The following is a 25,635-nucleotide window of genomic DNA, read 5'->3' on the forward strand; positions in this document are numbered from 1 at the left end:
TCCACTACTCAGATATCTCTGATTCCATAGCAAACCCTAGCTCAATGGGTGGGGAAATTAGGGTTTAGTGCTTGTGGAAAATGATGATTTGGACACCCTTGGGAAAAGACAACTCCCTTTGGCATGCACTTAAGCCTTTGAAACTTTACCCTTTCACTTGACAATTTCCTTTGACAAATTGATCTTTTGATGGTCTGGCATCTTTGGAACATTGAGTTAACAACTTGGGATGGTGAAATTATTACATTTGAAAGACATAAAATTACATAATGGAATAAGTTTTTCTCTTTACAAATCATCTTCACATGGTGAAGGGATGTTATTTGATCACCCTTTACTTGCTGGTCTTATACAATGGAATGTAACCTTGGCAACCCTAATGACCTAATGAAACCTTGAAAAACCCTAAAAGACCTAATGAGACCTTCAAAGACTGAATTCCAAGATGACATAATGACCTCATGACTGAAACAACACTTCCATCCTTATAGTTGTGAGTGGTAGGCTTCCTTGTTTCCATAATTTTTCTTTCCATTTTTCTTACCAACCGGAATGCCTTCTCCAATGAATTAGGTTCCCAAAGGTGAAGTTCATGTTGGATGTTATCCTTTAAAGTCCCTATGAACACATCAATTCTATGCTCCTCTCGAATATCTTTTACCCTTATATTCAATTTTTGGAAGTCCTCAATGTGCTCCATCATTGAATCCTATTGTTCGAGATTTATCAATTGGCTAAAAAAATGTTGCTTTTCGTATCCTCATAATGTGCTACCATTTCTTCCATAAAAATTGCCCAAGTGAAATTTTGTTTACCAGAGAAAAGGCATCAATACCATACAAACTGATTTGGTTCCAAATATAAAGTTGCAATGCATAACTTTTGTGTGTTTTTCACATTATGGAGATCGAAATATTGCTCCATCTATAGTATCCATGTTACGGGATCTTTGCCATCAAACTTCCTCATATCAATCTTTAGAACATGGTGGGTCTTCAATCCAACATTACAAACTATGAAATCATGATTCACATTTCTTTTTTTCTCATCATGGGTTTCCTTTACTACCCTTTCACCATTAGTAGCCAGTTCTTGTAGCAAATTTCTCAATTCTATCTTCAAATCTTCCATGTTGCCTTTCAATTTTTCTTCTATACCATCCATCTTAACGTCCACGCCATTCATCTTAGATTCCATGCCATCCATCTTAAATTACATTCCATTCACATTAGCTTCCACTCCTTTCTTTAAACCATCCATCTTAGCTTGTGTTACCTTTTGTGAGAGTGAAATTTGTTGCACTTGGTCTCGTAATTTTGATATATCATGTTGCATTTCTTCCTCTTCTTCTTGAGTCATGCTAGATATTTTAGGTTTCTTACTAGGTTTTTCCTTATTCTTTCTTCAGAGCATCAATTAATGATAATTGTGCTTCACTATGCCCTTTGAAACACTTCAAAATAGTTTTTCAACCTAAATTTATGCAAAATTTTAAAAAGACTACACACCGTTTTTTCGCTCTGTAGGAGCTCGATATTGAGTATGTTGTAACTCTGCAATTGCAGATCCCCAAGGTCTGAAATTTTGTCTTGTGGCATCTCTCTGAGTCCTCTTTCTAATTCCACCTATCAGATCAAAATTTAATTCTCCAAGAAAGGGTTATGTCCAATCTCCCATGATGACCTCATTATATTTATTTTTTTCAGTAGAGAAAACTTGTATGAAGTGCCACATGTCATTGTTTTGACCTTCAAATGTGAAGAAAATACACCAAAAAGTACAGTCTGTCCTATTTCTGTAACTTCTTACAAAATTTCAATCTGATTCTCAAATAGAAAGTTATGATGATTTTCCCAATGTTGCATGTTTAGGATGTAATTCGGGATCTTGCAAACACCCTAACTACCTTGGATCATATCTCCAAAAATATAGCGAGACAAGATCGGAAATTCAAACCTGAAGTTCATCGTGATTTTATCTCAAATGGGTTTTAATTTCAACTTCTGAAACGTCGTAGAAAAAATTTTATAGCAAAAATTTCACAATGGCATTTTTGGAGTGGTAAAACCATAGAATCCAAAGCGTTGATACCAAATGTTGTGCAATTAGCTCACAAAATAGAAGAAAAGATAGATAAACAACTTCAAAATCATCCTCTTCAAGGGGGAACCCTCCTTTACATTACACAAATGAATAATTCTTGGATGATACAAATGAAAAAACCTTATTTCTAGATATAGGAGTCTAAGGGGTCACAATATAATCAAAGCCGACATAACAATAATAATACAAGGGCACAACAATAACAATAGTGGGCTTTTATGGGGCACAATAATAAAAATATGGGGACAATGGGAGCACAACAACAATAAGGGCTACAATGACAATAGTAATAGGAGAATCACTAGTATTATAGGGACCTAAGAATCTTAGGGTTTATAATATTAATACTAGGATTTCATGTTAAGATTACAGTTTATAATATTAATTTAAGGGTGCATAATATTAATATTTGGGTTTACAATATTAATCGTAAGCTTTAATGTTAATCTTATGCTATAAAATAGTAATCTTAGGGTTTATAATATTAATATTAGAATTTATAATCTTAGAGTTTAATATATTAATCTTAGAGTTTAGAATATTATGTTTTATAATGTTAATCTTAGGGTTTATAATGTTAATATTAGGGTTTATAACATTGATCCTAGTGTTCAATATTAATCATAGAGTATATAATATTAATCTTAGGATTTATAATATTAATCTTACGGTTTATTATCCTAGAGTTTAATATAATAATCTTAGGGTTTAGAATCCTAGAGTTTAATATATTAATCTTAAGGTTTAGAATATTGGGTTTTATATTTTTAGAGTTTATAATATTTGTATTAATATTAGGGTTTAAAATTGTGATGTTGGAATCATACATAAATCTATCTGAAGCCACATTCTGAAAAACATTGTCATAATATGACAATCAATGCAACGATCATTCTCGCAATGTCACATTGCACTACAATTTATTCCACATTACATTGCAACTTTGCAAAATTGGAGTTTAATATTAGGGTTTATAATATTTTTGGTTTATAATATTAGGGATTAATAATGTGTTTATAATATTAGGTTTTATATTAAATTTAGGTTTTAATATATTAAACTTAGGGTTTCTAATACCTAGGTTTAATTTATTAACTTAGGGTTAATAATATTAATCCTAGAGTTTATATTATCAATCCCGAGGGTTATAATATCAATCTTGGGGTTATAATATCAATCCTAAGGTTTGTAATATTAATCATAGGGTTTAATATATTAAACCTAGGGTTTTTTTTATATTAATTTGAGGGTTTATAATCTTAATATTAATCATATGGTTTATAACTCTAGGGTTTATAATTTTATTCCTAGGGTTGAATATTAATCTAAAGGTATATAATATTAATTATAGGGTTTATAATATTAATCGTATGGTTTATCATCCTAGATTTTATAATATTAATCTTAGGGTTTATAATGTTAATCCTACAACTCATAATATTAATCTAAGGGTATATAATATTAGTTCTAGGGTATATAATATTAATCCTAGGGTTTATAATATTAATCCTAGGGTTTATAATATTTGGTTTTATACTTTTAATCCAAAAGTTTAATAATAATATTAGTCTATAAAATATTAATCTTAGGTTTTATAAACCTATGCTTTAATATATTAATCTCAGGGTTTAGAATATTGGGTTTTATAATGTTAGAGTTTATAATATATGGTTTAATATTACGCTTTAAGAGTACGTTATTGGAATGGTACAAAAATGTGTCCAACGTCACGTTGTGACAAACATTGTCTCAATGTGACAATGAATCACAACAATCATTGTCACGGTTGGGTGCACTTTTTAAGCATAACTTAGACACTCCTTTCCCCATTTTTTATCATTATCTCTCTCTGAACCTATGAGACTTATGTTCCAATTACCATTTTCCCTGGTTATAAGAGCAATCCTTTCTCAACATATTATTTTTCCATCTTTCGCTAAATATCGAACGAAGTGATGTCTTTTTGAGATGGATAAACAAGGTAATTGTGGAAGAAGTTTTCTAGTTATTTTTCTTTCAGGTGTTTCCTACAACTAAGGACTAAGGATGATCAGTTGTTGTTGTTACTCGATGTTACACTTGTAGGATTTATTGTTAGAGTTTGAAGTTTTGTTGTTACACCACAACTACCAAAGACCATGGTTGTTTTCTTCAAAGATAGTTGTCCAAAATCATGAATTATCATGGTCAAAGGATCTCAATGGTTATGATTGTGGAGATGGTGTATCTTGAGTTGGTCTTTTATTGGGAAACTGTTTGTAACACTTTCTATTTTTCTCTTAATATTGATCAACATGAGAATCATGATATTCTCATGACTGATCTATTCCCTAATTTTGGGGCTTGTAAACTTTATAAAAAGGTTTGGTTCCATGAAAAGGGAAAGACAACACATGAACAACATCGACATTTTGATGTTGTAATTTCCACACACTTCTGGTGATGTTCATATAGATCTCGTGTTGAGTTTTTAACTAGTTTCCATTTCATCCCTATGCCATGCTAGGGAGGAAGGGCTCTCCTCTTTAACAAGGATTTCGTAGTAGTAGATTAGTTGTTTGGTTTGTCTTTATTTTAAGTGTGGATTCATTAATGTTGTTGTATGAATTGTAGTACTTATGCACCTCTATTTTTAGATTCATTATATGTTGTTACACAATATTGGTTAGAATCAGCTAATGTAGTTTTATTAATTATGTGTGGTGCACCTATTCTTTTAGAAAAACATGAAGTGTGATGAGTGAATTTCATTCATGTAGAATGTCTTTTTAATTTCTAAATGAGTGCTTTCAGATTTTGCAATTGTGGTCAACGCCGTTTTCTTTCATTTCTTTCCTTGGTTGTTATGCATCGACACAGATAGTGCAGACACCTTTGAAATAAACAGACTTACCCTGGTTGACAATTAAATGCTTGCGGTTCAGAAAAATTAAATATTGATTAAACCAAACAACAATCACAACGTTAAATTGCATTGCAATTTATTCAACTCACATTATGACATTACAAAATTAGGGTTTAATATTAAGGTTTATAATATTTGAGTTTATCATATTATGGTTTAATATTGGGTTTATAATATTAGTTTTTATATCAAATATAGCATTTAATATATTAAACTTAGGGTTTATAATCTTTGGGTTTATAATACTTAAGTTTAATATAATAACTAACGGTTTATAATATTAATCCTATAATTTATAATATTAATATTAAATTTTGTAATATTATAAACCCTATTTTATAATTTTGATTTATAATGTTAATATTATGAATTATAATGTTAATACTAGGGTTTATAATATTAATCGTAGGGTTTAATATTAATCTTAGAGTATATAATATTAATATTAAGGTTTATAATATTAATCTTAGGGTTTATAATATTGGGTTTTATAATTTTAGAGTTTATAATATTTGGATTAATATTAGGGTTTAAAACTATGATTTTGGAATCATATAGAAACCTATCCAATGTTGCATTGTGACAAACATTGTCACAATGTGATAATGAATGCAACAATCAATCAATGCAACAAACATTGTCAAATTGCACTGTAATTCAATGTTGCATTGCGGCTTTACAAATTTGGGGTTTATTATTAGGCTGTATAATATTTTTTGGTTTATAATATTAGGGTTTAATATTAGGTTTTATAATATTTTTCATTTTATAATATTAGGGTTTAATATAGTAAACTTAGGGTTTACAATCCCTCGGTTTAATATATTAATTTAGGGTTTATAATATTAATCCTAGGGTTTATAATGCTAGGGTTTATAATATTAATCCTAAGGTTTAATATATTAAACTTAGAGTTTGTTATATTAATCCAAAGTTTTCTAATCTTAATATTAATCATGGAGTTCATTATATTAATCTTAGGGTTTATAATATTCATCTTAGTGTTTATAATGTTAATCCTAGGTTTTAATATTAATCATGTTGTTTATAATATTAATATTAGGGTTTAATATTAATCTTAAGCTATAAAATATTGATCTTAGGGTTTATAATCCTATGGTTTAATATTAATACTAGAGTATATAATATTAATCTTAAGGTTTATAATATTAATCTTAGGGTTTATAGTTCTCAGGTTTAATATATTAATATTAGAGTTTATAATAATGTGATTTATAATGTTAGAGTTTATAATAGTTTGTTTAATATTAGGGTTTAATGTTTTGACATTGGAATGATACAAAAATTTATTCAACATCAAAATGTGACAAACGTTGTCTCAGTGCAACAATTAGTTGAATAATCATTATCACGATGTTACATTACATTGCAATTTATTCAATGACGCACTGCGACAATTTAAAACTAGGGTTTAATATTATATTTTATAATATTAGGGTTTATAATGTTAATCCTAGGGTTTATAATCCTAAAGTTTATAATATTACTCATACGTTTTTAATATTAATCCTAGGGTTCATAATATTAATCCTAGGGATTATAATATTAATTATAGGGGTTATAATATTAATCTTAGGGTTTATAATATTAATATAAGAGTACATAATATTAATCCTAAGGTTTAATATTAATGTTATGGTATATGATATCAATCTTGGGGTTTATAATATTAATCTTAGGGTTTATAATCCTAGTGTTTAATATATTAATGTTAGCATTTATAATATTTTGTTTAGTATTAGTGTTTAATATTGTGATGTTGGCAGAAAAATTTATCCAATGTCACATTGTGACAAACATTGTCTTAATGTGACAATCAATCCAACAATCATTATTGCAATATTACATTGCATTGTAATTTATTCAATGTAGCATTGCAACTTTACAAAATTGGCATTTAATATTAGGATTTATAATATTTTGGCTTACAATATTTCGGTTTATAATAATAGGATTTAATATTCGACTTATAATAATAGGGTTTAAATTAAACTTAAGGTTTAATATATTAAACTCAGGGTTTATAATCCTTGTGTTTAATAGATTAGATTAGGGTTTATAATATTAATTGTAGGGTTTATTATATTAACACTAAGGTTTATAATCCTATGGTTTTGAATATTAATCTTAGGGTTTACAATGTTAATCCTTGGTTTTTAATCCAAGATTTACAATAGCATGCTAGGGATTATAATATTAATCGAAAGGTTTAAAATATTAGTCCCAAGGTTTGAAATATTAATCCTAGAGTATAATATTAGTCTTAGGGTTTAATATTAATATTAACATATATATTATTAATCTTAGGAATTATAATCCTAAGGGTTTATAATATCAAACGTAGGACTTGTAATATTAATTCTAAGGTTTAAAATATTAATTTCATGGTTTGCAATTGTCAGGCTAGGTAGTAACTCCACAAAGCAAAATCTGATTCGTATATTATTCCACAAGGTAGGTCTTCATTATATACATGAGGGAGAGGTTGTTTAGTTCATCTCCCTATGACTATTCATATTTCTAATTTATTTATTTACATAAATTTACCCAATCACAAGGATTAGGTGTCAACATTCCCCCCCTTAATCTGAAGGGACGTTGGTGAGTCCAAGCATCGTTTTGAATCGTTCAAGCTTTTCTCTTCCAAGTGCTTTGGTGAAGATGTCTGCAATTTGCTCATTTGTGGAACAATGACAGAGATGGATTGTTTTGGCCTCAACATGATGTCAAATCAAATGATATTTAGTATTGATGTGCTTTTTTTGATCATGGAACTTTGGGTTCTTGGCCAACTTTATTGCAGAGGTATTGTCAATCATGAGTGGAGTTGATTGTACTTGTTTTACTTGCAAATCTTCAAGAATTTTCCTGAGCCACATAATTTCTTTTGTTGCTTCAGTTGTTGCCACGTATTCTGCTTCTGTTGTGGAATCTGCTGGAACTGATTGTTTGCATGATCTATAGGAGACAACTCCTGATCCAAGACTCATAGCATATCTTAAAGTAGATACCCCAGTTTCTTTGTCTCCATCGAAGTCTGAATCAGAGTATCCAATCAAGCTAAAGTCCTACCTGTGTATACTTGATTCCAAAGTCTTGAGTTCCCTTCAAGTATCTTAGAACCCTTTTTGCAGCAGACCAATTTCCCTCACAAGGCTTTTGCATAAACCTGGAGAGGATTCCAACAGCAAATGAAATGTCTAGTCTAGTAGTAGTGAGGTAGTTGAGACTTCCTACAAGCTGTCTATACTTTGTTGCATCCTCAAATTATTTTCCTTCAATAGATGTGAGCTTTAAGTTTTGTTCCATTGGAGTAGTAAGAGGATTGCACTCTGTCATACCAAACCTGTTCAACAGATATCCAATGTACTTATTTTGAGAAAGAAATATGGACTTTGGATGTTGGGTTACTTCAATGCCAAGATAGTAATGAACATAGCCCAAATCAGTCATTTCAAAACTTTTCCCCAATTCATTCTTTACGGATGCAATGTAGCTTTCATTGTTCCCTATCATCAAAAGATCATCTACATATACCACAAGATATACAATTCTTTTGCCAACTTTCTTGACGAATAAAGTTGCATCATCAAGATCAAAATGTTTGAAATTGAGTTTCAAAAGATGCTTTTCATACTAGGCTCGCGGTGCTTGTTTGAGGCCATACAAGGACTTCACAAGTTTGCATACTTTATGTTCATGTCCTTTCATAGCAAATCCTTCAGGCTGGGACATACAAACATTCTCTTTTAGATCTCCATTCAAGAAAGTAGTTTTTACATCCATTTGATGGACTTTCCAACTATTCTGAGCTACTAGTGCAAAGAGTGTCCGAATGGTAGCCCATTTTGATGTGGGGGAAAAATTCTCCTCATAATCAATCCCTTCCTTCTGGGCAAAACCTTTTGCCACAAGCCTAGCTTTGTGCTTGTCAAGTGAGCCATCAGCTTTATACTTGTTTTTGTAGACCCACTTGCAGCCAATTAGTTTGGTTCCTAATGGAGGATCAACCAGCTTCCAAGTGTCGTTCTTTATGAGGGCATCATACTCCTTTTGCATCGCTTCTTTCCATTCATCATGAGAAGCAGCTTCTTTGAAAGAAGTTGGTTCAAAATCTGCACACAAGTTCAATTCACAATCATAAGAAACATCCATATCAATAGGTGAATTAGAGTTATCTACATCACCTCCATTTTGTCGATTTGAATTTCTAGTTCTTGTCTTTCCAACTTCATCAGGATGAACACTTTCAAGTGTCTTTTTCAGCCACTTTGGGGGACCTTTCTAAGATGGTCCAGGCTGCTCCGTTGATTGAGTTGGGACTGAATCAAGATTGAGTCTCCCAATTCTATCAATTACATCACTTAAAACATCATCCATTGTTGGAGTTTCATGCGAGGGAGAGTGTTCTTCAGAAGAAGATTCCACATGTTGATCTAGTATAGGAATCTGCCCTTCAAGATGTGGAATCTGATTATCAAATTCTTGAAATGATTTTGATTTTTCGAATCTATCCAAGCGATCAAGTTGTCGCTCAACAACATTGTCAGTTTTGGAGGATTCAAGAAAAATTACATCTCTAGATACAATAAACTTCTTAGTTACTTCATCATAGAGGCGATATGATTTGGAGGTGTTTGAGTACCCCAGGAAGATACACTTACGACTTCTAGCACCAAGTTTGTTTCTATGTACGTTTAGTATCAAGGCATAACAGGTGGAACCAAAGACCTTGAGATGCTTTACTGAAGGAACATGTCCATGCCACATTTCATAAGGAGTCTTGTTTCTTATAGCATTAGATGGACATCTATTCTTTATATATGCAGCACATAGAACAGCATCAGCCCAAAACATTATCTTTACATTTTTGAAGAAAAGAATGGATCGTACCATATTTAAGATTGTTCTATTCATTCTTTCAGCTACACCATTCTGTTGGGGATTATAAGGTACAATTGTTTGATGTTTGATCCCATGTTGGCGAAGATAGTTTTCAAATTCATTTGATGTGTATTCTTTTCCATTATCAGTGAGGATAGACCTAATATGAGATTGTGCATCATTTTCAATCCATTTATGAAAATTCTTGAATGTTTGAAAAGCATCAGATTTGTTCTTCAATAAATAAACCCAACACATTCCGGTGTAGTCATCAATAAATGTCATTATATATTTGTTTCCATTTGCAGAAGGAACAGGCATTGGGCCACATAAATCTGAATGAATGAGTTCAAGTTTCCTATGTGCTCTTGAATGTGAATCATGAAAAGACTTTTTGTTATGCTTTCCTAGAATGCAAGCATCACATTGCTTAAGTTTCCTAGGAATTGTAGGCAAACCAGCAACACCATTTTTCTTCAATAAGCGGAGACTATCATAGTTCAAATGTCCAAATCTAGCATGCCATAATAAACTTGATGGAAGTGTACCTTCTTCATGATGAGAATTGTATGAGAAATGTTGTGCATGAGCAGAGGTTCCTTGCAGTTTGAGAAGCCTTTCTTCTTCTATTCCCCTCATGACAAGTGAGTGGTCAGATGCTTTTCTTACCTCAAGCTTGCCATCAAACATATGAATGGAGTGACCTTGCTGGCGGATGTGGACCAAGGACAGCAAGTTTCTCTTGAGTTGTGGGAGATATAGAACATGATCCAGAAGAAAGTCTAGAAGACCAGGCAATTTAAGCCTGATTGTGGCAAGCCTCAATGGCTTGATTTTTTATTGATCTGCAAAGTATATTGCTCCATCAACATTGTCAGTGAAATATTCAAATAAATATTTTCTGTGAGTCATGTGGCAGGTTTCTACTGAATCAAGCAACCAATCATTTTTCCAAGAAGCATGTAAATCATTAAATAAATCTTCATTTACTCCAATGTTACACTGAGCCACAACATAGTGAGCGGATTCAGGTGCTTTACCTTTGTTTGTATCATTAGTTTTACCTTTATGTTGGTTTCTTTTCTGCTTAATTTTGTCCCATGGTAGCTTGCATGTAGAGGCATCATGTGATCCATTTCTTTTGCAACGTATGCAGTGAAAATCTGCCTTTTCTCCTTGAAAGTCTGTGCCCCCCTGCCTCTGAAATCTCTTATACCTCGTGCTGATAATGTGGAAGAATCTTGAGCAAGATTATCCTCTCTGTGTGCAAGAAGAGTTGTCTTCTTTTCCACACCCTTCACTTTTTCAACAAACTTCTCCATTATAAAAAATTTGAACTGAGCCCAAAAATAATTACAGTATTCGTAGCAAAACACTAATAATAATTTTCTATGACTTTCCAAAAAATGGAATCAACTACAATCATGCAATATATGTCATGTCATCAACAAACAACATAAGCCCTAATGCCATCATTTCATACAACTTCATCCATTCAAAAATGCGATGTACGAATGAGCCAGCTCCTTTTTAGCTCTTCTCCCTTGTAAACTCCCTTGTCTGCTCTCATATACCTGCGTTGCTCCTCCTTACAATTAGCTGCACCCTGTCTGCCATATTCCTTTTATACAGACCTGCACCTGACATTCACTTAAACGATGAAACATTTCTCTGTATGACATCACCTACGCTCTCTGTACCTGCGCACTCATTATCTACCATACCTGCGCTCTCTGTACCTGCACTCTCATTGTCTGACATTACTTGCATACCTTGTGTTTCAATCACATCGCCAGAGTTAACAGATCCTCAAGGGGTAGTTAGTCCATGTCACGAAACACACTGGGAGCACTGGATTATCCAATGCCCAACAATCTCCCCCCAGTGCGAGCCGGGTGTGATTCGAACTCGAGACCTTTGGCTCTGATACCACTTGTTGGGATCATGATTGCCGTTATACCAAAACCCGCAAGTGTTAGTAAATGGACGCATCGCCAGAGTTAACAGATCCTCGAGAGGCGGTTATTCCATGTCACGAAAAACACGGGGAGTGATGGATTATCCAATGCCCAACAATCTCCCCCCAGCGTTAGCCGGGTATGATTCGAACTCGAGACCTTTGGCTCTGATACCATGTCAGGCCAGGCAGTAACTCCACAAAGCAAAATCTGATTTGTATATTATTCCACAAGGTAGGTCTTCATTATATACATGAGGGAGAGACTGTGCAGTTCATTTCCTGATAACTGTTCATATTTCTAATTTATTTATTTACATAAATTTACCCAATCACAAGGATTAGGTGTCAATAGCAATATTAATCTTAGGGTTTAATATCAATCCTAACGTTTATAATATTACACTTATGATTTATAATCCTAATGTGTAATATATTAAAGTTACAGCTTGTTATCTTAACTTGAGGGTTTAAAATCTTATGGTTTATAATATTAATTCTAGAGTTTATAACATTAATCCTATATATAATAATTATAATATAATAATATTAATTATTACAATTATTATTCTAACAATAGTACTAAATCTTAATGGTTTATACTATTATTATATTAAGATTAAGATTATAAACCCTAATATGTATAATAATATATTAGGTTTTATAATATTAATTTTAAGATTTAATATATTAAATTTGAAGACTAATATTTACTTATTTATTTATTTATTTTTATGTTGAAGAAATCAATAGCTCTTTAGTCCTTGTATGCAAGTGATATAAGGTCGATTCCCATTTGTTGTCATTATAACCACTATGCACAACAGTGTAACCCCTGCATGATGCATGGGGAAAATGAAGTTTGAACTTGTGACTTGCTCAATAGCACAAATCTCACAACAATACATTCTTTGACCAACACGTTGCAATGCAAAAACTAAATCTGAATATTAATATTACTATAATATTATCATAATATTATAATATAATAATAATTATTATAAATAATAATTATAATATAATTATTATAATTGTATATTAATTAAAATTAATATTAAATCTTTACAATATATTTATCAATCATAAATGTAATTATGCATATAATTATTTATGCCTATTAACATATATATATATAAATAAATTTATAATAAATATCAATGAAATTATGTGAAATCTCAACTTAAATCCCCACACTTATACCAGCTATAAAGTTAGTTAAATTTTTAAATTAAAAAGCCAATGATAATTGATATTATGATCCATGCGACATTATCATAATTTTATGATCTTCAAAATTTGCCCCTTTTCTACTCAAAATAGATAATGAAGGCTTATCCACATAAATAGTATCAAATCCTTAATTCAATTTTAAAGCTTAAAAGTTAACCCAATCAAGTCAATAGAAAAGGATGATTCAGTGGGGAAAGTAAAGAAGGGTTCGAAAAGATAAGATTTTATTTCGGGGCTAGTAAAGAATAGTCTACATAAGATTTTATTTTATTTCCTTTTTATGATTCGTGAGGATGACGTTTCGAATAAGATTTGATTTTATTTCCTTTTTATGATTCTTGAGGATGACGTTTCGAATGGTTATTGATAATTGAGGCACTTTATCCGTCTCACTTCATTCAAAAATCATAATATCACTCTCATTTATGGCTTTCGCCGCATTCCTCTTTTTATATTCTTGGTTTAGTCAATTTCCATAGGAAATTGTTGAAATTGTAATTTTCCACTGCCGTGCAGTTCCAGCGACCATAAACAGTTTTTGGAAATCGTCAGTCTTTTCCTGCACCGCTTTTCACCGAGCAGTGGTATTCTCCGGACGGCATCTATTACAATCAGAAGTGGACACGTGGATGAACAGATTTCCAAAACAATTTTTTTTTGCGATATTGCTGACAGCCGTTCGATTGATAACAAGGCTGACAACCGTCGGTTGAAACCAAAGTCGATGTACAAGGTTGCAGCAAATGAATTTGACGTGAAGTAAAAGTTTTTTTGTTTGACGAAGTAATTAATGTATTTATTCCTGTTGGTAAACGTTGTGTATAGTTTCTGTTGGTGAATATGAAACCGCAGTGCTGCAGTACACAACAGTGTGAATATGTTTTAATTGTTGTTCGTTCAAAACTCGCAAAGGAGCACCCAGTGCGAATGTAATTGTTGTTCGCTGAAGAAAAAGAATTACACAGCAGCGTAGAAGAGCAATGTAAGGGAATGCGTAGCAGTGCAAGTGAAATGTAATTTATTTTTTTGTTGATTGAACTTGAAATGTGAAACACAGCAGTGTGTCAGTAAGCAGTGAGTGTAATGAAGAGATTTTTACACACAGTAGTGTAAACTCTCAAGGAGAGACAAAGTATTTTTTTTTGTATTGCACAGCGGTGCAGAAATGATCTAAAGTTCGCTGTGCAGAAATGATCTAAAGGTTTTTTTGTTATTTTTATTTAAAAGAATCCTTCTGGTAGAGGAAGAACTTTTGTAACAGTTTTTTTTTATGAATACAAGTTTCTCTTTGTACATATGAAAAAACTTTGTTTCTCTATGTCAAAAACAGCTTCCCTGTGCAAGATCCTGTGTCATAAAAAACAAAGCATTTTTCTCTGTTTTCTTCAGTTTCATTGTTGTTTGGAATTAAACAGAAAATTCCCAACAGAAATAAATAAATAGCTTTTTGATTATTGATACTGGTTTGTTCGAGAATCTAAAGAGAATTGTTTGTTCTAGAATTGTTTACTTTTATTGTCGATTTGGGTGTACAGTCAACCATTTACTTTGTGACTGTAATTGGCTCCCGTTCATACTCAATTTGAACGTTTCATTTTTATTAATGCCCAGCTGTTCTTCAACAGTTTGATCCCAGCTGTTCTTCTCGATGCTGTTTTAGTTTTTGCTAATAATCATCGTGGTGGATGCTTTGGCTTTTTCCCGGTTGCAGCCCCATATTGGGGACTCGTTTAACTTATCATATTGTAGAAGGGTATAGTCAAATTGTAATAATTTTTTTTTAATGAAAAGAGAGGTTTGGTCTTCATGGCTTTTTCTCTCATGGATGACCTATGGAATTAATGTCCATAAGGTGGAGACTTTTAAGGATGGTGCAACATTTTTATACAATGGCTTTATTATGTCTAACATCTCTTTGTAGAATTCACATAGTAGGCTAATAATATTTTTTGACTTAGCATTTTATTTTTAAAACAATATAGCTAAAAAAAAATTTTGTAACGCCTAGATTTACTCTCCACTAGCACATATTCATTTTCTATCCCAAAAAAATATTTACATGATATAGTGCACATAGCTCAAGATTTCAAAAAAGTATTTACATGATATAGTGCACATAGCTCAAGATTTCAAAAAAGATGCAATAGAAAGAGCATAATTCTAGCCAAATCTTTTTTCAAGTGTGTTGCCCATCACACTCAAGTCCACTTAAAAATAATATCAATGTACTTTTTATATCTTTAGAGAAAAGAATATGGAAAAAAAATTGCTAATATTTATAAAGAGATAAATAAGCAAAATAAGTTAACATAAAATATTTTATTTAAATAAAAAATATTTTATTTATGAATAGTATATATTAACTTTATGATATATTGTAAAAACATATTTTAATATCATAAAAATATTTTTTTAATTACACTTTTAAAATAATGTATAAAATATAATAATTATTTTTATAAAAATATATAATATATTAATTTTTTCAATTTATATATGTAATAATTATATTTATAAAAGTCTAAAATATATAATTTGAGTGAGCGTAATGATTAAAAGCATGTGTTTTCTTCTAAATAATAACAATCTCAAAACTAGAAAAATAAAATATATATTTCAAATTGCTACATCAATTTTAGAGTCTTCATATTTGACCCTTTTAGTGCATTCAAAAAAGACAATATCACTCATGTATTCCTTCAGCCCCATTACTCTCTCTATATTCTTGCTCTAGTCAATCCACATAGCAAATGTATGGCTATTATATTTTTCATATTTGAAAACATTATATTTTTTACTTTTGAGAATGGTTACTTCCACAATCTAAAGAGAATTGTTTGGCTTTTTAGTGCATTTGGGTCGAGTCAACCATTTACTTTGTGACTGTGCCCAAATCATTCATATTCAGCCTCTTTGTTTAATGCCTGCTACTCAACAATCTGATCAGTGACGAATACCCAGTTATTCATCTCGATGTTGTTTTAGTTTTTGCTGTAATCATCATGCAGGTGGACGCTCTGCCCTCGCTAGGCTCCGGATAACAGTAACAGTTGACCTTAAAAGGGAAATTACCTTCAGATTCTTTATATATTTTTATGAATTTCTTAACAAAAGGAGACGCTTCATTGCCAGTCAAGGTTTAAATAGTTTAATGCCCGTTAGGTTTTAGATAGTTTAATAATGTAAACGATCAATCAACACTATACCCACCCACCATGTTGACCACCACACTAGGAAAGGATGTCATTTTATAATCTAACAACTATTTTAAGTACAAATTTAACTCGATTGGAGTGATCAAATTGTTTGTCTAAATATTTTTGAGAGGGCAAAATATAATGTGCAATTTTTATTATTTAAATTGTATTTTTGAATGCTATAGAAAATATAACTTATACTCGTAATTCAATAAATCTTTGTTGGATTTGGACAAAAAAACATATATTTAAAAAAAGACTAACTAATTCAAAGGTTTTAACCATAAAAACTTATTTTTTTCAATAGTTTTATATTATATATGCATTTTTTTTAAACAATATATAATATACACATAGTTGATATTAAAATATTTTACATAATATGTACATTTAGATATTTTATCACGGCACAATAGAATGATTTTTTTATTAATGATATATTACAATTTTTTTATTATTGATATATTTTTAAGTATTAAAATATTTTATTGATAACTCCTATTGAATATTTTATTTTATACAACATTAAATATTTTGTTTTAACATTTGTTTCTATATAAATAAATATATATGAAGTTGATATCCACATAAATTAGGTAACATAAATTTTAAAATATTTTATTTAAATCTAGTGTTCGAATATTTTTGAAAAGTATAAGAATTTAATATCTTAATCACAGTTTTTTTATTATAATAAGTTATATGGAGAATTAACTAAATATGTATAGCATATTCATTTTTTGTTTCTTAGTATAGTCATATTGCTTATATATTAGAGAATATTTTATTTTTATTTTAAGAAGGACGAGTGTTAAGTCCACTTTGAGCATTGTTTTTTATTATAGCCACATTACTTATATACTTAAAAATATTTTGTTTTTATTTTAAAAAATACAGGTATTAATTCCACTTTAAACCTAAACTTGGGTTGTATAATAAACCTTTCGACTCATTAAGCTAGCTGTGTATTCATGACTTTCAACCAGATTCTAAAAAACTCAAAAAACTACCTTTTTCATATTTCAAAAATTTAACACACTTACAAATACAAAAACAATCATTAATGATTTGAGATTTAAAATATATCAATCTTTATAACAGAAAATTGAATATCTTATAACATTCATTTATTGTGCTAATATAATGTATAAATTAATACAAACGATATATATATATATATATATATATTTATGGCTTAAACCCTAATTATATTTAGGCCACTATTGACGATGAGGGGATCCTTGGGGAGACCTTAGGCCTTGAACAGATGTTTGAAATTTATTCAATTCGTGATTCGTTTACAGATTGTGAAGGATAACCAAAAGTTTCAAGGGGGCACACGTTGATATCCAAGTTATATGCAAAAATTTGTATACATTCAGATGTGGCTACACATTGTTTAGGCAGCAATGCAAAATTAGAACCCCGCAAAACATAGGACGATTCTTTGGACACTGAAATGTCCACTGAGCACGATTCAGACGTTAACTACCTATTAATGGAGTGCCATCTCATCTCATTCTCATGTTGAAACAACTGGACTCTGACGCACCTCTGAATTTTCCATTTTGCCTATGACATTCAAATCCGGCGCTAAGAAAAATGAGATTCGAAACGGAACATGTATCATTGAAAAATGAAGTGACCCCACTCTGGTGAAGCCCATGATTCCCTACCTATTCTTGCACACATTCGAATTCAATATCGTGACAACCAGTCGAAGCGTCAGGTTTATTTTCTAAGGCAGTGAACGGAGCTCGATGTTTATAGGTACGAGTACAGATTATAAAATATACCAAGTTGAGGGCCTCGAGCCCCGACAAAAGCCAGTAGAAATATTCGAGATGACCACGGTTCAGATTGTCGTCGAGCCAGTCCGGTTGCCCGTCGTGGCCGGTCGTATTATGGATTACATTGACGATCACGGCATTTAAATAATTGCCCAACGCAGCCATGCACAAAGGCATCGCTATCGCCGTGCTGCGCATCGTGGCCGGGAATTGATTGTAAAAGAACTCCACGTAGCCAACAGAGTAAAATGCTTCTGCCAGTCCGTAGATGCAAAACTGGGGAAGCAACCACAGCGCAGAAATGGGAACAACGGCCAATGGCTGGTCAGTTAGACCGTGACTTCGGGCGGCACTCTGTCTCTTCACTTCTACTAAACCGGCTGCCAACATAGATGACGATGAAATGGCGAATCCGATCCCCAGTCTTTGAAACACGGTGATACCCCTGTTATTCCCTGTTCTGCGCCTGGCATAGGGCACGACAACCCTGTCGTAAAATGGCAGCCATACGATGAGAACAAGCAGAGAGAAAACCGAGAATGATCCCGCTGGTATTTCGAAACCCTTGGAGCCTATCCGCCGGTCCATGCTCAGGGCCTGCAAAACGGAGAACGTGTGATACTGTGCGTTTGTGATTTGATTGGCAATTCCGCAGGAGAATATGGGGAGTGTTCTGATGACGGATTTGAGCCCCTCAATATTTTCAACAGAACAGACACTACAGCTGCTAATCGGTGAGGAGCCGTCCGCTCGGGTGGGGCCGGGATTCATTATGGCAGCTTTGTTCAAGAACCTGGTGGTCATAACAATTTTTAAAATTAGGGTCCGTGGCCTTAAAAATGTGAGTGAAGCCTAATACAATATATATCGCATGTTAAACAGTATATAAACATATGCGCTGATTGACGTGGAAGCACCCTTCAAACAATGCAATTAATAGCAGAAGCCTAAGACTGAAAACGAGAATGGAATCAAACATTTAAAACTAGATTCATCCCAATGTAAAGCAATGCATTCCTTTTTTAGATGTCAATGTACATGCCAAATGACCTCCATATGAAATAGAAAAGCTGTTGGATCCTCATCCTAGTCGGTCCATCAATGTATATCTATAGAGAGAGGCTCTTGAATCCTTATTCTAGTGAATCGATTACGAATACAGCAGACTGGAGAGTCGCCAATTGCTGATACAGTTGCAGTCATAATTTTGCAAATTTACATATCATTTCTTAGAGAGGTAAACCCTACTTATGCATCGGTATCGATTATGGTAGAATAGAAATTCAGTGGTTTAAGGCTTTTTCTGGACCAATATTTATAAGATATATACCCTTCTCTCTATAATACGGTGTACTTATTTCAGATAAGACCTTTTAGAACCAGAATGAGAATCCTCGATTTGACAATTATGTACTGTAATGTGGATTTCTTACTTATCATAAGAGACCAGAGAATCAGACAGAGTAGGTATTAGAGAGTGCAGCATACAGCACTAAACACACATGCTGCTCTGATACCATATCAGAGAGAGAGAGAGCGGAGACAGACTCAAAACACATAACACAGAAAACACAACTTGTTTTCATTTGATAACTGAAACAGGTTTATATACACAGCACAGATCATTTTTCTGGAGATCTATGGGGCGGTGCCATTGTCAACGTATCCACCGACTTTTAAAACCTGTACTATGAATATCTGCTATATTCTCTAGATTAATCTAGCTACTGCATTAATAAAGAGTAGTTGGAATTAATACCTTCCAACAGTAGGAACTTAGAGCAAGCCGGGGACCTTCATAATTTGATACCGCAGGAAAGTTCATTAGTTTATGATATAAAAATAAATGTAAATAGGAGTAGTTTAAATTATAGTTACCAAATTCAAATTTGAATTTTATTGAATTTAAATTTATTTAGATGCATAAGAAATGAGAGTGTATTTATTAAAAAATTAATTAAACGATTATAATAATAAAAATTTCAAATATTTTTATATTAAAAATTATTTTCAATTATTAATAATTACACATAAAATTATATATTAAATAAAATATATAATTTTACATTTAAAATAACAAATTACAATCTATTGATTTATATATTCATCTAAAGTATAAATATGTATTTTGCTCCATATAAACTGAATCAAAGAAGCATACATTTGAATTAGCTGTGTATAATCATAAATTTCTATATACATTTTCATTAAAAACCTGCCATTACGATTATAAATGTATTACCATTATTATTAATAGTAACTAATAACAGTAATGGATCCAGACAGGTTTCAAAAAATGAATAGTTCTGTGTCTGGGAACAGCTTAAGAACACTCCTAAATAGCCCTCGTCAAGAATCTGAACAGGTTTCTAAATATGAATAGTTCTGTGTCTGGGAACAACTGAACAACACTCCTAAATAGCCCTTATCAAGAATCTGAATAGGGCGATACTAGAAGATACTCTGTATACTGAAGTTTGAGAAACATCTGTATATGTATATCTGTAAGTTTAAACACTGATCTATTTTTTTATTTTTAATTAATTTAATTGTATATAAAAGCAGATCCACATGGAATGGAATAAAAGCGCTACGATTGTGAATATGTAGTATAAGGTAGCAGTAAAAATGGAATAATACATGTACCTGAACTGGTTCGTAAGGCAGGGCTTATCACAAGTCGATTGTTCGCCATGGTGACGATGCAAAAACTCAGGGGGCATGGGTAAATTGCGCTTCTTGACTGAGGCCACGATAACCTGCGCGAACCCTGCGAGAGCGCTGCCCTGTGGAACTTCATACCGGTAATTTGGCGCGCCCAGAAGGAAGAAGATGGAGGACATGAGCATGGAAGCAGTACAGAGGCTGAAGCCGAAACCCCAGCTAACATCGCTTTGAATATACACGACAACAGTGAGGGCAATTATAATAGCCACACGGCCTGCGAAGTAATACCAGTTGAAGTAGCTCTGCAACCGTCTTTTCTTCCCGAAAGCTTCGGATCGTTTCTGGGCGTGTTTGATCCATCAACAGACGGAAACGCAACAAATCAGCTAGCCGTCGAATTCGACACCTTCAAGAACGAATTCGATCCGGATGACAACCATGTCGGAATAGATATCCAGAGCATCAAATCCAATGTGACCGTCGGCCTGGGACGGCACAGCATCGACATCAAATCAGGGCGACCGATAAGGGTTTGAATCCATTACGATGGCTGGAACAAGACCCTGCAAATACACGCCGCCTATGCAGATCGACCACTTCGCTACGCGAGAATCTTGAACCGCACAATCGAGCTGTCAAGAACCGTTCCGCGATCAGTCTATGTTGGATTCTCGGCGGCAACGGGGAATTCTTATGAGATTCAACGTATTTTGGACTGGAATTTCAGTTCGAAGGCCTTGCCCGTGTCGTCTCTTGCTACAGCGTCTGTCGGAGAACGAAGGTCGAAAAGAGAATCGAGGAGGGGCCTGAAGATCGGCCTTATTGTCGGTTCGATTGCAGTCGGATCTGTGCTGTCGGCGTGGTTCGTTGGTAGAAGAATAAAAAGAAGACGAGATGCGGGGTCAATCTCAGACCGGAGGCTTAGCGGGGAGCTAGCAATTATGACGGGGTTATCGCCAGACTCGCCTTACGGCCCTCACGCGTTCTCCTACACACGATTGTCGGCTGCCACAAAGAACTTCAGCGAGACGGAACTGCTTGGAAGTGGGGGCTTCGGGAGCGTTTACAAGGGAACTCTGGAAGGCCGAGATGGAGCCGCAGCACTCGTGGCGGTGAAGAGAATCTCTGCCTGCTCGAGACAGGGAGAGCGGGAATTCATGTCGGAGATCAGCAGCATAGGCCGACTTCGACACAGAAACTTGGTGGAGCTCCAGGGCTGGTGCCACGAGAACGACGAGCTGCTGCTTGTGTATGACTATATGCCAAATGGGAGCCTCGACAAAATCATCTTCAGGCAGCAAGAGGATGAGCATCAGAATCAGAATCAACCCTGTCTGAATTGGGCGCGGAGGCACCGAATCTTATGCGGGCTGGCTTCGGCGTTGCTGTACCTTCACGAAGAATGGGAGCAGAAAGTCGTCCACCGAGACGTTAAGCCCAGCAACGTTATGCTCGACGGAGACTTCAATGCCCGTTTGGGTGACTTCGGGCTCGCCCGACTCATTGAGCACGACGAGACATCTCCAGCTGTCTCCACCAAGTTAGCAAGGACGCCTGGCTACTGGGCGCCAGAATGCGGTTACACCGGCAACGCCACTTCGGAGTCAGATATTTACAGTTTCGGGGTCGTCATGTTGGAGGTGGTAAGCGGCAGGCGGGTGGTGGAGCGATATCCGCTATCAGAAGAGGAGAATTTGGTAGACTGGATATGGGATCTTTACGGGCATGGAAGAGTTACGGAGGCGGCAGATCCGAGATTGAATGGTGATTTTGAGGAAGAGCAGATGGAACGAGCACTGATTTTGGGACTTGCTTGCTCGCATCCTGATCCCAAACTGCGTCCTTCGATAAGGCAAGCGCTGAATGTTCTTCTAAACCCCAATGAGCGGTTGATATCGCTTCCTTCTTCGAGGCCATTGGCTATATATGTCGCTTTGCCACCTCTAGCTGCACTTGATTCTCGCTCTGCTTTATCCCGTTCAACAGATGCTGTTCGCGCCGCGGCTTGTAGCAGCCATGGAATCGCTTCAGTGCAGATTCCACCGTAAGTTATGGTAAAAAGGGATGAAACTCATCATAGGAATGAATGCATGATCATCATCTGACACAGCATCCGTCCCATGGCATCGTATAGGAAAATATTCGATATTTAGGTGAATCATTATTGTGTTATTTTTTAACTTTGTTTAAGTTTCATAAGAATTTCTGACATACAACTACACCTACCGTCGTCATATTGCTCTTTGCTAATGGGTGTGATTTTTGGATTTTTGTAAATTTGATAAAAATTTTTGAGGTGAAATCTTAATTTGTGTTATTTAAATTGGTTTTTGATTCTATATATGGATTAAGCACTTTGAAAATTTTTTGGACATTTCGTTTGTGTAGGGGTTACCCATCAAGCTTGTGATGTCAATAAATTCCCGCAAGATTTGTGTAGGGGTTACCCATCAAATTTGTGATTTCAATAAATTCCCACAAGATTTTAGAGAAATTAGACCAGGAAAACTTCCAAAAAATCTCACTAAAAACAACTATGTTGTTAATATCATTACTAAATTTTTTATATTATGGTATTTATTTTCAATTGTATCCAAAACTGTCACGATGGAGCGAAAAAGAATGAAATAATAAATTTGAGTTAAAAAATTTATCTAATTTAAATTATAAAATCTATTTATAATTCAAGTTTTATAAATATTTTGAAATATTAAATTTATTTGTATATTTAAAAACTCTATTTTAAATAATAAAAAACAATTTATTAAAAAAATTATCATTCAATTTCTGCATAATAAAGTAAAATTGAAGTATAAAATTGATATGACAGAAAACAGGTTGTGCACAATTCCATTTAAATAATTATATACAATGTGAAATCCAATGGACAAGTCCATTTAAATAACTATATACATTGTGAAAACGAAATTTATGTATGCAATTACATAAATTTTTGAAACTACATTTATGTATGTAACTTTGTATGATTTTTAAATGGTAATGGTTTATTTTTTATTGCTAAATTATTATAGATAATTTTTTTAAGACAGTTTCTCACAACAAATTTCATAGAATTATGTTTAGAATCTGAAATCTATATTATCAGAGTTAATTTCCTCTTAGATTTAATGATTTTTTAATTAACGTGTTATGTTTATGTATGCAATAGATAAAATTTGTAGAAAATAGTGGAATGCTGCAAACCAAAAATTAACACAAGATATAGCCTAGGAAACCCAACTCATTGCTCTACTCTATTTATATGAATGAAAATTGATGCAAGTAAAAAGAAATGAGATTTGCCCCACTGCACAAATCCTCTCTCTCTTCTCTCTCCCTATCCAATCTTGGCTACTCTGCTCATATATGAAACAAAATGAAGTTGAATTGCATGGAACCCCATTTTCCTCCTAATGGCTTAGTTATAACATCTAAGTTTGACTCCCTCAAGGCTTAGCTAGATTTACAATTTTGACTCTTCTAGAGTCTTCTTCATCACAATCACTTGGCTATCCCATTTTCCGTGAATAATGTAGGACGATGTGGCATCCTCTCAAATGATGGTAGTTAAAATGGGAAGACCAACTATTGGGTGGCATAACTTTTTGCATATGGACTCAAATTAAGGTGATTCTTATGACATTGGAAAGGCATATGTGTGTAGAATATTGCTAAAAGGTGAAATTCTTAGGATAAAAAATTTTACCCCCCCCAATAAATGTTTCATGCCTCACACTACTTTCTAAAGGTGCCCCCACTTTCCCAAACAAGGTCTCACAAGTAAAAATGGTCTTTTGAGCTTATTTCTCCATTTTTTCCACTTTGAAAGCATCGAGATTAGTGAAAGACAATATAATGATAAAATATGGATCACACCTCCACATATTGGGAAGATTTTGGTCCTCAAAATATTATACTGGATGAGGTGAGGAATTGTTTCATCTCCCTTCTCTCAAGTGTCCCATTTAACCTTGCCTAAAATCTATTCTTTCAAACCAATCCACCAAAGGTCATGTTGACCTTGTCTCATAGTTTTGAATCTCTTCTACAAAATTTCATCTTCTTTCAAATCTACCTGAGCATCTTATACCAAATCCTATACAAAAGGGAGGACTTGTCCCTCTTCCTGGTCTAGCATGAAAGACTCATAGATTTCCAGATTCCCTACATTCACCACTAAGTAAATGCACATGTATGGGAAAGTACGAGTCTATAAACATTATCTCCCATCTTTTTTAGTATCTTAAAAAGACCATATTATAGAACCCTGATTTTATTATCAAGACTCTATGGCATCTCCTTATTCACTTGTTTCCATACTCTATCTCCCTCCTTGAACAACCTCTTTGTTTTGTGATGATCAGCACAAGGTTTGTATTTTTCATATGAATTTTATAGTGTCTCCTGTACTTGTAGATGAATCTCCCTAATATTTTCAAAAATTATACTTCTAGGCTTTTGTTGAGTCAAAGAATTGAATTTGAGTCATAGTCCTTTTGAACTCTTTGTAAGAATTTAATTTATTTTTAGTTCAAAAGAGTCAAATAGTCCTCCATAAGACCAAGTTCGCCCCTCTAGTTAGTAAAGTCATCATGATCAACAAACATGACCTTTCACATTGGAAAACTACTATATATTTCCGTGAATGCTCCACCAAAAGGTAGTTAGTTGATCGAAGTTCTGAAGTGAGATATGTGAATGTCTATGGCAGAGTTCTGCATGTTTTTTTGAAGCATATTTGTTGAAGGTCTGTTGTTGTTTTAGAAGCATATAAACTATTTTTTTGTGGTATGGAATTTTGAGAAGATGCAAGTCTTCTATGAAAAAATTATCTTGAACAACGCAAGTTTCTCACGCGATGTGTTGCATGTATCTGAGGCA

The 25,635-nt window shown here is 33.3% G+C and overlaps 1 pseudogene across 1 annotated transcript; it reads right to left on the bottom strand.

The window, feature by feature from the left end:
* Nucleotides 1-17,502: 17,502 nt before the first annotated feature.
* LOC149231569 (protein NRT1/ PTR FAMILY 3.1 pseudogene) lies at nt 17,503-21,110 on the bottom strand (annotated as a pseudogene). Its single transcript, XR_016248078.1, has 2 exons — nt 20,734-21,110; nt 17,503-18,880 (listed from the first exon to the last, which is right to left on the bottom strand). The product of XR_016248078.1 is annotated as a protein NRT1/ PTR FAMILY 3.1 pseudogene (transcript).
* Nucleotides 21,111-25,635: the final 4,525 nt, after the last annotated feature.

The sequence above is a fragment of the Pinus tabuliformis genome, chromosome J (genome assembly GCF_031772625.1).
Source record: "Pinus tabuliformis cultivar Carrire ecotype Pingquan chromosome J, CPIR1, whole genome shotgun sequence".
NCBI lineage: Eukaryota > Viridiplantae > Streptophyta > Pinopsida > Pinales > Pinaceae > Pinus > Pinus tabuliformis.